The 13,754-nt window shown below is 40.7% G+C and overlaps 1 protein-coding gene across 1 annotated transcript in view; it reads right to left on the minus strand.

Moving 5' to 3' along the window:
• Window positions 1–13,754, minus strand: part of SPAG16 (sperm associated antigen 16) — a 391,289-nt gene that overhangs the window by 123,589 nt on the left and 253,946 nt on the right. The window lies entirely within an intron of this gene.

Here is a 13,754-nt window from a genome sequence, read left to right on the forward strand (position 1 = left end):
ACAAGATCTGAAACTCCACTACTCATCCTGGTCTTGAATAAATCTCACAGGAGCAGGGGTAACATAGGTTAATCATATGTCTGTCATGCTTTTGGAGTTTATATCATCAGCTTAATCCCATTTTATTTCCCTGATTAAAAAAAATAAATCAATCCTACTCTGACATAAGAAATTTGAATTCTCTTTTTCACTGATAAAACCTCCTACATTTTATCACCAGCATATCTAGCAGCATATTCTCACTGTTTGCAACAAGCCCTTTCAGAAAGCAGTTAATGAGCTTTGACCACAAAGTAATTCTAGAGGGACACTCCCCAATAATGCTCTGTGGTTCATATTATATCTCTGAACCACTTAGGAGAACTCAGCCCAACCAAGCAGCAGTTGAAGAGGATTACATTGTTGTTGTAAATATCTCAGGGGTTAAGAGCAAAGAGGGGAAGGAGCTATTGAGGCTGAAGAGCACTGTTGATGCAGGAACATATGGGGATTCATTATCTGCAGAAAAATTCCAGTGGAAAATTAGAAGACAGTTCTTGAACAGAGAGATACAAAAACTTACTCCACTCCAAGTAGTGGGGATAAAAAAAAATCTCATTACTATAAGAAGCTGCTTGAAAAGCCTGGAAATAAATGACCTTCTCCTGTATGTGATCTTTTGCCTGGACTTGGAGACCAAGGAGGCTCTTTCCAGTCTCGCTCATATGGCATTAGAATACAAATCTCTGATAAAGCCCAGCATTTAATGCTGCACAGATCTCCTTTTGTTTAAAAAAATGTCACCCAAAGGAGGGAGCATGCTACTTTGGCAAGTGCCATTTTGTATCTCATTGTATTTTTCATTTACCTCTCTGTGTTCAAGTAGTTTCTGTCCAAGGCCACATGGCTATTGTGATCATACTAGGAAATTGGTATTCCCATAAAAGGATTGCAAGGCAACAAGAGAAAAAGGCTCTGAACTATTAAAATCTCTGTATTTAAAGAGCACACCATCCACCTTGAGCATAAAAAGGTTATCTGAGCACAGTTCTTGAGTCCTCCATGGTTTTCAACAGAGTTACAAGAGGAAATAGTGCTAAAAAAACTCATTCCAAAACCCCTGCATATTTATAAGTTAGATATTAGATATAGGCTGGATATCAGGAAGAGATTCTTCCCCCAGAGGGTGTGTGGCACTGAACAGACTCCCCTGAGAATATGGGCACGGCCCCACGGTTGCCAGACAGGGTGGGATTGTTGGGGTGTCTGTGCACGACCAGGAGCTGGATTGATGATCCCAGTGGATCCCTTCCAGCCCAGCAGATTCTGTGATTTCTAAGTAATAAAACATGAACCAATAAATGCTGATACAAGGAAAATTTTAATAATTACAAATTCACTGCTGGAATAGAAATGCGATTATACAAAATTCCCTAAGACTGACAGGCAACTTAATTTGATAAAGTTAAAAGGATAGGAGACAAAGATAACCAAACATAAGCAGTCTAGTGAGAAAAAATGTCAAGGACATGAGCTGTACCTTGTGGCCCAGCAGCAATATCGATTGCACCCAGCCCATGGTAACAAACCAAGTGTTGGTGCATGTTTTGCATGTAAAAAGTAGCCCTTGTAAAGTAACTGCTGCTGCTCAGCAGGCTGTAGTATTTACCCTCAGACACTCTCAAATACCAATACACACACAGCAACCTTTCCACAAACACAGAAAAAGCATGCTGTCACAAACCAGTGGGAAAAAAGAAAACCACACAGATGCTGCACAAAATGGATGTGAACTTTCAGCTTTCCCTCCTTAAGTCAATTCAGTACAAGCCCTCTGAAAAGGATTTTAATAAAAGTAATAATAATGATAATAAAAGTGAGACAAAGGCAATGGTTCTGCAAAGTGTTTCTCAATACTATCAAAACTTAATTTCCAAATTGCCACTTTGTTTTTATTCAGTGCACAGCTCAGGTTTTCTTTACCCACACTGGGAAATCTGAGTTTTGCAAACATAAAAACAAATCTGGAAAGCTACTACTTGGCTGTAATACCAAATAGTAATAGATATTCTGTGGACCAGAATTCAAGTTAGCACTGAGCTTTCAGCAGCAAGAGCTCAGCAGCAGGTTAATGAAATCCCTTTTGCACATGCATTCTGCTTTTCATGCTTTAATTATAAAATAAGCCACTATAGCATCACCAGTGCTTCATGCAGTGTGGAACTGAACAGGGTTCAGTTGCAACCCGGGTGCATCTGCCATTTCAATGAGTTTCTTTAAGGCTCAAGTTGAGCAAGAACAAACATTTGGGACTTCACAAGGAAAAGAGCAGGGAAAAAGAAGGAGATTGACATTAGGACAGTTCTTAGTTAGGGGAAAATTATGGTCCTTTGCTGTAGCCTGAAGGTCTCACTGACCATCACCCCCTACAGAAGGAACAATCACAAACAGAGCAGGAGCGGCAACAAAACAGCAGAGCAGAACTCTGAAACTGGAAAAAGGCCCATTTCCCCCACCTTGGTCTGGACCAAGGGTCTATCCAGTTCATTGAATTGGACATGCCAGCAGTATAAACCATGGAAAATACATTATTATTGTCAACTGAGTCTTGACTGAAACATGAACGGAGGAAGTGTGAGTTCTATTCCCTCCTTGAGCTATTGTCAATTACATTAATAACCATCCAGTCTTCCTCTGCAGAAAATACATCGACAACAGCATCATTCAAAGAAAACAAAATATGAAGTGCTCTCCATTGTTGAGATTTTGGAGGTTTTTACTTATTATTCCCACATGCACACACACATATAATTTTCGAGTCTGAAATCCAGAAATTAACATTAGAATCAGTGGTTAGAAACACTCTGGCATTATGCTGTGGAGCCTATCAACCCTTCAGCTTCCACTGAACACAGGCATTAATTGCCTGCCTTGGACTGGAGCTACCTAAAAGACTCCTGAGAGAGAAAACATTCCTTTGTTAGAATGAAATCTGGTATTGTGGAAAAGCAACCTGATCTTTGGAGCCAGGCATCTGTGAGTAGTAATCCTGCTGAAAAGTAGTTAAACAAGGTTTCGAAATTCAAATTATTTTTTTGTTCCTACTTTCAAAGGATAAAAGCCCAAGATTTGGGAATCAATAGTAAAAGTCTGCTGTAAATCCTCCCTATTGTGTATCCACACAGATATAAGAATACCACGGTAAGACAAGACAGGCTAGAGACAATCATAATTAATTTGCTTCTTTGCATTGCAATAATTAAGTTCCACCTTTAACTATGTAACACAGCAGCTGAATCTTCCTGTACTTGTTTTAATTACCATTTCAACAGCAACAAACTAAAATTCCCAAACTTAACAAGCCATACTGCATGCACCTCTGGAGTAAACAGCTAAAACTAGTAGGGTGTCATTTGAAAGCTATTAATGTTTCTCAAAGTCTGCTCTTTTGGTTTTCTTTCTGGATTTTGAATGATTTGCTGTACATGAACATCTGACACAAACAAACTCACTTTGCAGGTCCAGAATCAAGATAACAAATGCATTAGATCAAGCTGGGTGTGATATTGTAGTCACAATAGGTAATTATCTTTATGAGTTTGATATGAGCTTTTAGATAACATTTGAGATTTATCTAAACAGTGTTCAGATAGGAGATTTATTTGTAATTTCTTGGTTCATTTAGAAATTAACTCAAAGAAATAATGTTCATTCAGAAGGACTAAACTGAGAAAAGTGTTCAAACCATGAAGCACTCAGCTGTGGAAATGTTCACCACATTCTCTTTATTAAAAACAAACAAAACCTCCCATAAGTTCTTCATGAAAAGGTTTAATTGTGTTTGGGGGAAAATGAAAGTTCTGAGCTTACACAGGTAGAATTCTTCCAGTAAATCAAATATTGTAATGCTTTGGAAGCTCCCTCGGCTGGACCTGAACTTTTCCTAAAGCAGGAATATTCAGTGTCCTGTGATTTCTGGCTAACGACTCATTTGGAAGTTCTAACTCTCCTCCTTCCTTGTTGGATTATATATCATTATATATCATAGCAAAATGCAAAATTAAAACAGTGCATCCTCCTCATTCCCATGCCTTACTCACAACATGGCCTGGCTGCCTCAGGCAGCACTGGGGAGCTCCGCAGGGAATGGGGCAGATCCAGCAGAACTGTGGTTCCACCATCCCCCTTGCCATGAAGTGGGAGACATCAAAAGGGACTTGGATCTCTTCACGAGGGCAAAAGATCATTTTTAGGAGAGAGAAAATTCATTTCCATGGGAATAATGGGTAAGCACAAAAACTGGAAGAAAGAGCCCAAGTCCTTTCGAGCTCTGCAAGACAGCTCCTTTCTTTCCCAGCCCATCCCAACCATATGGGGTTCAACAAGGGAAAGTGCACTTGGGATGAGGCAACCCTGGGTGTATGGACACACTGCGACATGAGATGCTGGAAAGAGGCACCGCAGAAAGGGATCTGGAGATCCTGGCCAGTTGGATCTGAGCCAGCAGTGCCCTGGAACCAGGAGGGACATCCCTGTCCTGGGGGATCACCCCAGCAGTGCCAGCCAGGCCAGGGAGGGCATTGTCCCGTCTGCCCTGGGCTGGGTTCCTCAATGTAAGAAAGATATTATGATACCAGAAAGCCTCCAAAGGGCAACAAAGATGGTGATGAAGGGCCTTGAGGGGAAGCTGAATGAGGAATAGCTGAGGGCACTTGGTCTGTTCAGCTCAAGGAGACTGAGGGGAGACTCACTGGGGCCTGAAACTTCCTTCTGAGGAGAAGAGCAGGGGCAGACACTGATCTCTGCTCTGTGGGGAACAGTGACAGGACCCAATGGAATGGCCTGAAGTTGTGTCAGGGGAGATTATGGTTGGATATTTGGGGAAGGTGCTTTCCCCAGAGGGTGCTGGGCACTGCCCAGGCTCCCCAGGGAATGGGCACGGCCCTGAGGCTGCCAGAGCTCCAGGAGTGTCTGGACAATGCTCCCAAGAATGCACAGGGTGGGAGTTTTAGGGTGTCTGTGCAGGGTCAGGGGCTGGATTGATGATCCTTGTGAGTCCCTTCCAGCTCAGGCTATTGTGTGTCAGTAACTCATTCCAGCAGCCCCCTGCACACTCCAGGCTCTGTGTGTGTCCCCCCAGGCCAGTCCTGCTGGCAGCCAGACCACTGTCCATCTGTCCCATCCTGTCCCACTCCCAGCAGGCAGAACTCCATCCATCTCCCAGTTACACCAGAGGCCTCACAGGCACATCAGTGTAGTGCCTGAGCAATGAGCACTGAGCAAATCTGGAGAACAGTTCTGCCATCTGTCACCACAGAATTTACTGCATGAACAGGAGCACAGAACCTTCAGTGCAAAGTTTGCTTCTGTTCTCATCACTTGGAATAGACCCTGGGTGAAAAAGAATCACACAAGAAGGTTTCTGGATGTTAGAGCAGGGGTAAGGCCAGGGCATTACTCTGATGTTTTGTAATCCCTTCTTTGGGAGTAAAATTAACTTGCCACTATTTGTGTGCTCTGTTACATGAGGATTCACAGAGAATCAAAACCAAAAACGTTTTGTGAACCAAAAATGAAGTGCATCAGCTGATGGAGGCTTTTTTTTTTTAAAAAAAAAAAAAAAGTTATTCACTTCATCTTCCTAAAGAAATGGAAAACAATTCTGAATCTCTTTAAAATGTATGAACTTCTATAACAACTTTCCTACAGTGAAACATTAAAAACTTGAGAAGCAGCATTTTTCTAAATCTGGTAGGTAATAGAAACTAGAAAGAGAGCTCTGCCTGCCAGCTAAGCCCAACATCATGCTCTTCATCACAGAGCAGCCTTCCTTTCACTTCACAGTTAGTAACACCTGCTATTAAATAAATCAAAAAACTTAATTAACCTTGCTCTGGAATACCCCTGAATTACCTCATTTGTGTAGGTCTGAACTTTCACCTGAATGTAGTATTAATATATCTTTTACACTGATGATGCAGACATATTAATCTTTCATAATTGGGATGAGAAGTATGTTTCTAGGCCAAGACCTTGTATGCTAAATCTGTTCAAAGTGAACCTCTAAGGCTCTCCTAAAAAACCTTAAAACCAGAAGTTTATAGTAGAAATGCTGACAGATTATATTCTTGCCAGCATAATACAACCTGACTCAAAGATAAATGTTTCATGAATTAAAAAAGTTGAAAAAAGCTCCTCTGTTTAGCTTTGTTCTCAAGATGAAAGTGAATTATCTTTTTGTCTTCTACTGACACTTGGATTTTTGTACTGCAGTCTGCAGAAAACTGTAACCACAGGCAATATTTAAACAGACATGACCGTGTGGGATTCTCTGCACACTCAACTCCTGTAAGAGATATCAAACTTCCACCTGCATAAGGAGGAACAAAGGTTTGATGGGAAGCAGATCCTTTCTTGTCCCTGCTTCTGTGAAGAGAGAGAAATGTCACCTCCAGTTGAAGAGATCACACAGGAGCACAGTCCCACCTGCAGGGCCCCGACAGGACAGGCAGGGAGGGCACACAGAAATGCCTTTGCTGGACCCATCATTCCTCTGCAGAAAATAAACAGCATAAAGGAATCCCTCCAAGTATGGGAATCCTTTCAGTGAGAGCAGAGCTGTATTACTGCCCTGGCTGGGGCTGGGTTCATTAGCAGAAGCTGCTGCATCTTCCTAAGGATCCATAAAGCAGCTGAACAGAAATCACCATGCCAGCAGCAGGAAAGCCAAATTCCAGAAATGCATTCCTCCTGCCCAGCGTGACTTGGAGTTTCAAAGTTCCAGGGAGGGAAGGATCAGCAGTGCAGGGGTAAGGATGCCAGGGAAATTCTGCTGTGGTAACGTGAGTTGCAGATTAACCCAGAAACTTTGCAGCACTTTCAATTAACTTGGCATTCCATTGCTTTGCAAAACAGAGCAGCCATTTCCAGGAGGGCAATGCCTGAATGACAGGAACCCGCTAGGGCTGCCTGAAATTAAACACCATGAGCTCTATTACTTTAATGTAAAAAAATCAAAAAGATGAATTATAAATGAGCAGAAGCTTCTGGTGGAATAGAACTGGAAAAGTTACAAGTGCAGTGCAAGCATAGAAAAAATACAAAATCATTTCTGTTGGCCTTGAAAATTAAATTATATGAAGGCAGAATAAAACAATGAATATATAATTTAATTATATGTAAGAAAAAGTGAGAGCACTACATGTGGGAAATAATTTTCTCCTTACATGACTATGAGAAGTTGCATATGAGTCTGAAGGGCTTTAGTGTTTTTAAAAACTGAAGCTAAATTTTGGCCAAAATGCCAAATTGTTGCCTTCTGTGAATTCCTATCAGAACAATGATTTTTTTGTAGCAGGAGAAAGGAAAAGCTAAGTGGCTTTAACCACAAAAGTCAGTACAGAGATAAAAGCAGGTAGATGCACAACCATGTTTATTAAGTAAGACAAGGGAGGTGGCCCAAACATTTAAAAAAAAAGAAAGGAAAAAAAAAAAAAAGCTAAAGAACTTCTTCCCTTCAAAGAGTCTGCATAAATCAAGAGTAAGCCAGTAAGATCAAAGTTCTTATTTGTCTGACAGCCACGGGGAGAGGGTTTACTTCTATTGGAATAAAGAAATTTGTAAGCCTGCTGCATTCACAGTGTGAATTTTGTTCTGGCAGTCACCATGCATCGAATGCATCTCAGTCAGGTTTCAAATGGCAGATGCACAGCAAAAAATACCAATAAAAGCACAACAACAAAGGGCAAACCTCACAGAATATGGCTGCAGTTCTCCTCCACCAACCAGCACAGCTGAACAGTTTTGCAAAGGTAAACTCTTCTTTGATCCCTATTTCTCCATTAACCAAGAGGAAGGGAAGTGACTTCCCAAAGAGGGCTTGGCAAAGAATCCAGGACCTGAATGGAAGGGGAAAGCACACCTCTTGCTCACCATGATCTGCTTTCCCAACTACTGCTGCTGCTTTGGGAATAACAGCATTGCTGACCTGAGTGACCAGGATCAGAGAATAATCCAGATTATTTTGCTACAAACACTGAAGAAGTTATTAATTGAAAAAGAAGTCCCTGCAAGAAAAAATCAAAATAAGAAAAAAAGTGACTGTGTAGTTAAAAAAAAGTCTTTAGATATCAAAATTAAAATGAAAAAAACAGCTCTAGAAGAGGAGAAAACATTGCAGTTTGCTCTTACAAACACACTGTCCACAGATTGTCTATAGCAGATCCTGCTTACATCATCCACAGATTCTAAGTGAAAGGAAAAAAAATGTTTGTAAAAGCCCATCAAAACTATTCCTAACCTCAAATTTCAAATTCTGAATTCTATAAGCATTTGAAATCAAATTCACACCAACATTTTCAGCAGTCAAATTTTCTAGAGAAAAAAGAAAGTATTACAAGAAGGTCTGGGTAGTGATGGGAGTAGCTCTGTTTTTCTAAGCCTGCTGGATATTTAAGCTTTATTTTTTGTCATAGCACTGCTACTGCAAATAAAAATCTGATACAAATGGAATTAGGCAAAACACCAATTTTGAAATTCCTACCTGCTTTTAAGAGTTTATTGATCACTCCACAGCATAATTATTTTAATAATTAAAATTATACTCTAGTGGCTTAGCTTTGTTAAGTTTATTAATGTTCCCCAAAAACTTAATGATGAAAAGACATAGGAAGAAATATAGTTTTCAATCCATCAGAACTGGTGACTGAACTTTTGGGATCAGAGCATGCTGCTATTTATGTCACCTTCAAAGAAGCAAGAGTAGAGAGGTAAACTAAAAAATCTTTACCCCACAACAAACCAGATGTCATTAAAAAGTCATACATATGTACATAAATACATAAATCCTTCCTGTGCAAGAAGCTGTCAAATAATAAAAAAGCACTGAACAACATAATTCCAAAGCAGCATGGGATTTTCCTAGAATGTTTTTGTCAGGGGTGATAACAACATTTAGCAGCTGGGAGCAACAGCTCTTCACCTGTTTTAGCACCATTTTTCCAAGATATTCACATCCTGGCAAAATATTGCAGCGACACTGAAGAGAAACAAAACTCCTAGCAGCCTTTTCAGAGGCCTCTAGTAAAATTACAGCATGATTGCATTACCTCTTAAATTAAAAAAAGTTTCTCACACAGTTCAGCCTGTCAGAGTTGCCAGGATTAGATCTGGGACCAAATGTATTATGACTGAGCTCAGTGCTGTATAAATATTAGATCCATTATTCAAACAGCTCACAGGGCACCACCAGCTTGATTTTACAGTCACAAAATCTCCTTGTGAAATCTCTGCCCTGGGATTTTTCCCCAGGAAAGGAAGGGCTGTGGCATGGGCCCTTGTCTGAGCAGCAAGGAGTTGTAAACAGCAGGGTCCCACTAAAGGAGCCTCAGACAAAAGAATTGCAGCCTTGGGCTTGGTGAGTTATTAGCAGCAGCCGGCTCTGTAATTGTCAGTGAAATAATCTCATTGACACATACAAGTTAGGAAATGGAGGGCTCATTAACAAAGCCTCCAGCCTTTATTAGATCATATAAATAACCAAGAGCGCCTGCAAAAGATCGATTACGGCCTTTAAACGTTTACTGAATCAGTGTTTAATTAAGACAATTTTAATATGCAAATCAAGCCTAATTATCATCATTTGTTAATGTTAGTCTGCCTGAGCTCTAAACAACTACAGCTGCAAATAGGGTAACAGCATCATATTTCTCCTGCTTTTCCCTCCCTACAAAGACCTGCAGAGCACAGATCGAGGTGCACTCTCCATGTGTATGAATGCTTTCAACACCACATTTCCATCCACTGTTTGAAGGTCAAAAAAGTGCTCAGTCTAGCATAAAATGGAGTGGAAATGTTATGCATTTTTTCACCCACTATTTTGCAGAGTGCTTTAATTAATGTATTTCCTCTGGGAAAACTCCAACCCCTCTGGGAGCTTCTTTTCATGAATATCTGCCCTTGTTCCTTGCAGTGATTAAACAGGTGGGTTTCTAACACAGACTTTTGTCATTCAGAAGCTGATATTTGGACTTTTTTCTCTTCCTATTTCCTCTGGCCTGGGAATGGTAACCTTCCCATGCTGAGAAACCACAGCACTATGGCAAAGCCCCTGGAAATGAAAGTGTGAAGCAACCAAGAGAACAATGCAGCCTTCAGCATTGTGATGGGAGGAGCAGCTGGGGAAAAAACAAATGTCTGTGTTCTGATTCTAGAAGTAAAATTAAAGCCTCAAACCTCCAGGAATTTGTTTTGGGAAAGAGGGTGGGGCAGCTGCAATACAATCCTGGTAGAAATCATTCCCTTTTCCTGGCACTGCTGCTCTCCTGATGCCACGATGAGCTGCACAGATTAAAATGAAGGAAGGGAAGCACTGCCTGCTGATCACTACTGATTTGTTGTTGATGCTTACACTGACAGTGAGGGAAATATGAAATGTTCCTGTTGGCAACGTTTCACAATATATAAAGTCACTTCTTTGTTTTTCTTTGCCATTAAGTTTTCTTTTCTCACATTCCCACCAATTTGGAGCCTGTAGCTGCCAAGCCCTCAGCTGGCTGAGGGCAAAACAAGAGCTTTCTACTTTTACTTTCTATAATACATTTGGTATTTCTAAGGAAAACAAATCCTCATGGAAGGAATAAAAGGACATGCAGTTACAAAAGGCCAGGAGTCTCTTAAGACAGAATGAATAAAAAATGTAACAATCAGAGGAGAAAAGAAACACAAGAGACAACTTGAAAAGCCCCCAGCTCAAATGGGAGCAGAGTGGCTTTCACTGGCATCTGGACAGGCTGGTGGATGAAAGGGCTCCCTACAGGAACCACATTTGGATTCATCTGGGTAGAGATCTGTCAGGATCTCCCAACTTCTTTTTGAAAGGTCTTCTCTGCAGACAGCCTTGGAGAACAGGGCAAATCCAATAAAACCTGGCCATGTAATTGCCCACACAGCAAGTTCACACTGAAGCTGGGCCAGGCTAGAGCACAGATTTGGGCTGGGGGACAAACCCTTGGGTAGGAGGAGCCCCTGGCCCGTGTGAACTGCAGGCAGTGAAGAGCCAAGGCTGGAGATGGGGCTCAGCACAGGCAGGTACCAATTTCCTGCAGTCCCCATATGTTCTTGGGGACCTGTGCAGGGACACAGGACTCCCACAGGGACTGATAACAGCTTTGGGAGCTGTGGGTGCTTCTGGTGAATACCTGAACCTGAGGAAAGTACAGGAGTTTGAACTGAATCATGTGAGGGAGAGCCTGCAAAGTTCAGTCTTCTAAAGTTCTCCAGTAGCTGTGATGAAAGATGTTGACACTCTCTTACTTATCCTTCATTAGAGAAAATGGCCAGGATTTTCAGAGCTGGAATTGCAGTGGAACTGTGTATAATGAGTGAAACAAGTACACTTTCAGGAAATACCTGTGTCACTGTGATATTTTATGAAAAATCTCTTTGCCAGGATTTCTTTTCCTGGGAAGCTTCAGCTTCTCTCTGTGTTGCTCTTCTGGAATGTGATTTGGAGAACTGTTTACCCAGCATGTGAATTGTTTTTAATTAATGACCAATCACAGCCAGCTGTGGTGGACTCTCTGAGTCTGTCACAGGTTTTTATTATCATTCTTGTCTAACCTTCTGATGTCTTTTTTCTCTTTTTTAAGTATAGTTTTAGTATATAATTTTCTTTTAATATAATAGAATATAATATAGTAAAATAATAAATCAGCCTTCTGAGAACTTAGAGAGTCAATTCTCATCTCTCACCTCATCCTGGGGACCCTCACAGCAAAGCAACATACCTGCAAATCCAAAAGGCAGGGAAGAGAGACTGGAAATCAAATGCAAGTAGACTTAGTGGAGAAGTTCCATGCTCAGACATGGGAAAAAAACACTTGAACCTTGGAACTATTCCACCAGGACTAGGGCAGGGAAAACCAGAGGAGCACTTCCCAAGTACAGTTCATCCAGACCTTCCTTCAGCACTGCCTTGGCTGGTTTTGCCCAGGGGAAGTTTCCCTAAGAGTCAGCTTGTGACTTCAAACACACAGGAACTGATGGGAGAATTCATGGCTGGGAGTTCTCATTTTCCTGGTCACCTTCAGGCTACTCAAATAACACTGGAAAAGAGACCTTCTTTTCTGTTCCAGTTGCAACTTCCCACCATGCAAAGGGCTGTTTCAGTTAACTACAAAACCTGCACTGAACAGTGACTCTGCTGTCCCCACCATTATTTCATGTTCTCCAGTTTAAACTTGTTATTCATATCACAAATACACAAAATGCATTTTAACATCTTCTATGGTCCCATTATATGAGTCAGATGCCCATTCACTTTGTATCCTGCTAAAGGTGATGGAAAGTTACCAACATTCCCAAACCCCCTCCTGTCTCAGCAAGATTCCTGAGTCAGACATGGATCTGACAACTCCCTAAGATACACAGACATATCTCGAAGCAGATATTACTGTCAAAACCCACAGGGTTTTAAAAATTAATTCAGAAGAAAAATGATCTGCATAAGACATGCATATCAACAACTCTGCTCCATAGCAATGTTCAGGCATCCTCCAAATTCAGAGGTACTTCTCATGCAGAGATCTTCTCTGGGCTCAGCCATCTGAACACCAACGTTCAAGAACATTGTTAAAAGAATTTTGCACATGAACATTTTCAACACATGATTTTGATTAGCAAAGAATGAAGTACAAGCTAAGCTTTGTCTTTTCAGAAGGCAAAGGCAAAAAATTATATATAATTTTAAAATGAGAGGTGCCTTCTTTGATAAAATGCTTTCATTTGGGTTTGATTAGTACCCCCCAACATACTATTTTCCTTTTTGCTCATTCTCCTTTCCTGTCTCCCTCATCACTAGGGTCAGCATACTCAGACATCTCTTGATCTAAGAAGTAAAGCTCTTTCATTAGTTTTATTGGTTTTGTACTTTTCAATTTAAGCCAGAGCTTTACTGATTACTCAAAGACAGACAAGCATTTTTTCTTAAATTAGAAAAAATTTAACATAACAAAAATATTTCAACAACAACAAAAAAAAAAGCTCAAAAGGAAATCACATAAAGCCCTTTCAAATGCACATGCATTTTAACTTGCATTCCAGTTCTGCAAACTTTCAAATAAAATTCTAAAATCTCACGAACAAGACAAGATGGCACAAGAAGCTTTCCACTACAAGACACCACATTCTGTTCATTTTCTCTCCAGTGAACTGAACTGCAGATAAATGACCCAGAAACCAGCAGGAAATGAGGACATATCACCAACAGGGTTTTATGAATATTATTTGTTAGCAGACGTAGCTCTCTTAACAATACCTGACCCGTGACTAATTTCAGGGGGTCAGGGTGATCTTTGCCCTCCCCTGTGTAGGGCATTATTCTTCTCTAGAGAAGTTCAGAGGTTAATGAATAAAGTGCCAGCAAAGAAGAAATGAGACTGAGCAAGAAAATGCTCCTTCTTGGTCTCTGCTATAAATAATGCTCTCATTAAAATTCTGCCTTGGAAGAAAGGCAAGTCCATTAGTCTAGGAGCTAATTTTTACTGGCTCCTTAGATGTATGCATATTAAAAATTCAGCGTTTATAATTGCCAGCCATCAACCACCTAGTCAGTGCTGTTCTTGGAGTTTTTAATTATTTACTTCATTTGCATAGACACTCCAATTTATGATCAACCATTTGGTTATCAAGGGACAGTTTTAGCAATTCCTCTTTTGTGTTTTTATTTATTCCTTCTATATCCCCAGCAGGAAGGCTGAGAGGACCTTTGCCAAGGT

The sequence above is a fragment of the Ammospiza caudacuta genome, chromosome 8 (genome assembly GCF_027887145.1).
Source record: "Ammospiza caudacuta isolate bAmmCau1 chromosome 8, bAmmCau1.pri, whole genome shotgun sequence".
NCBI lineage: Eukaryota > Metazoa > Chordata > Aves > Passeriformes > Passerellidae > Ammospiza > Ammospiza caudacuta.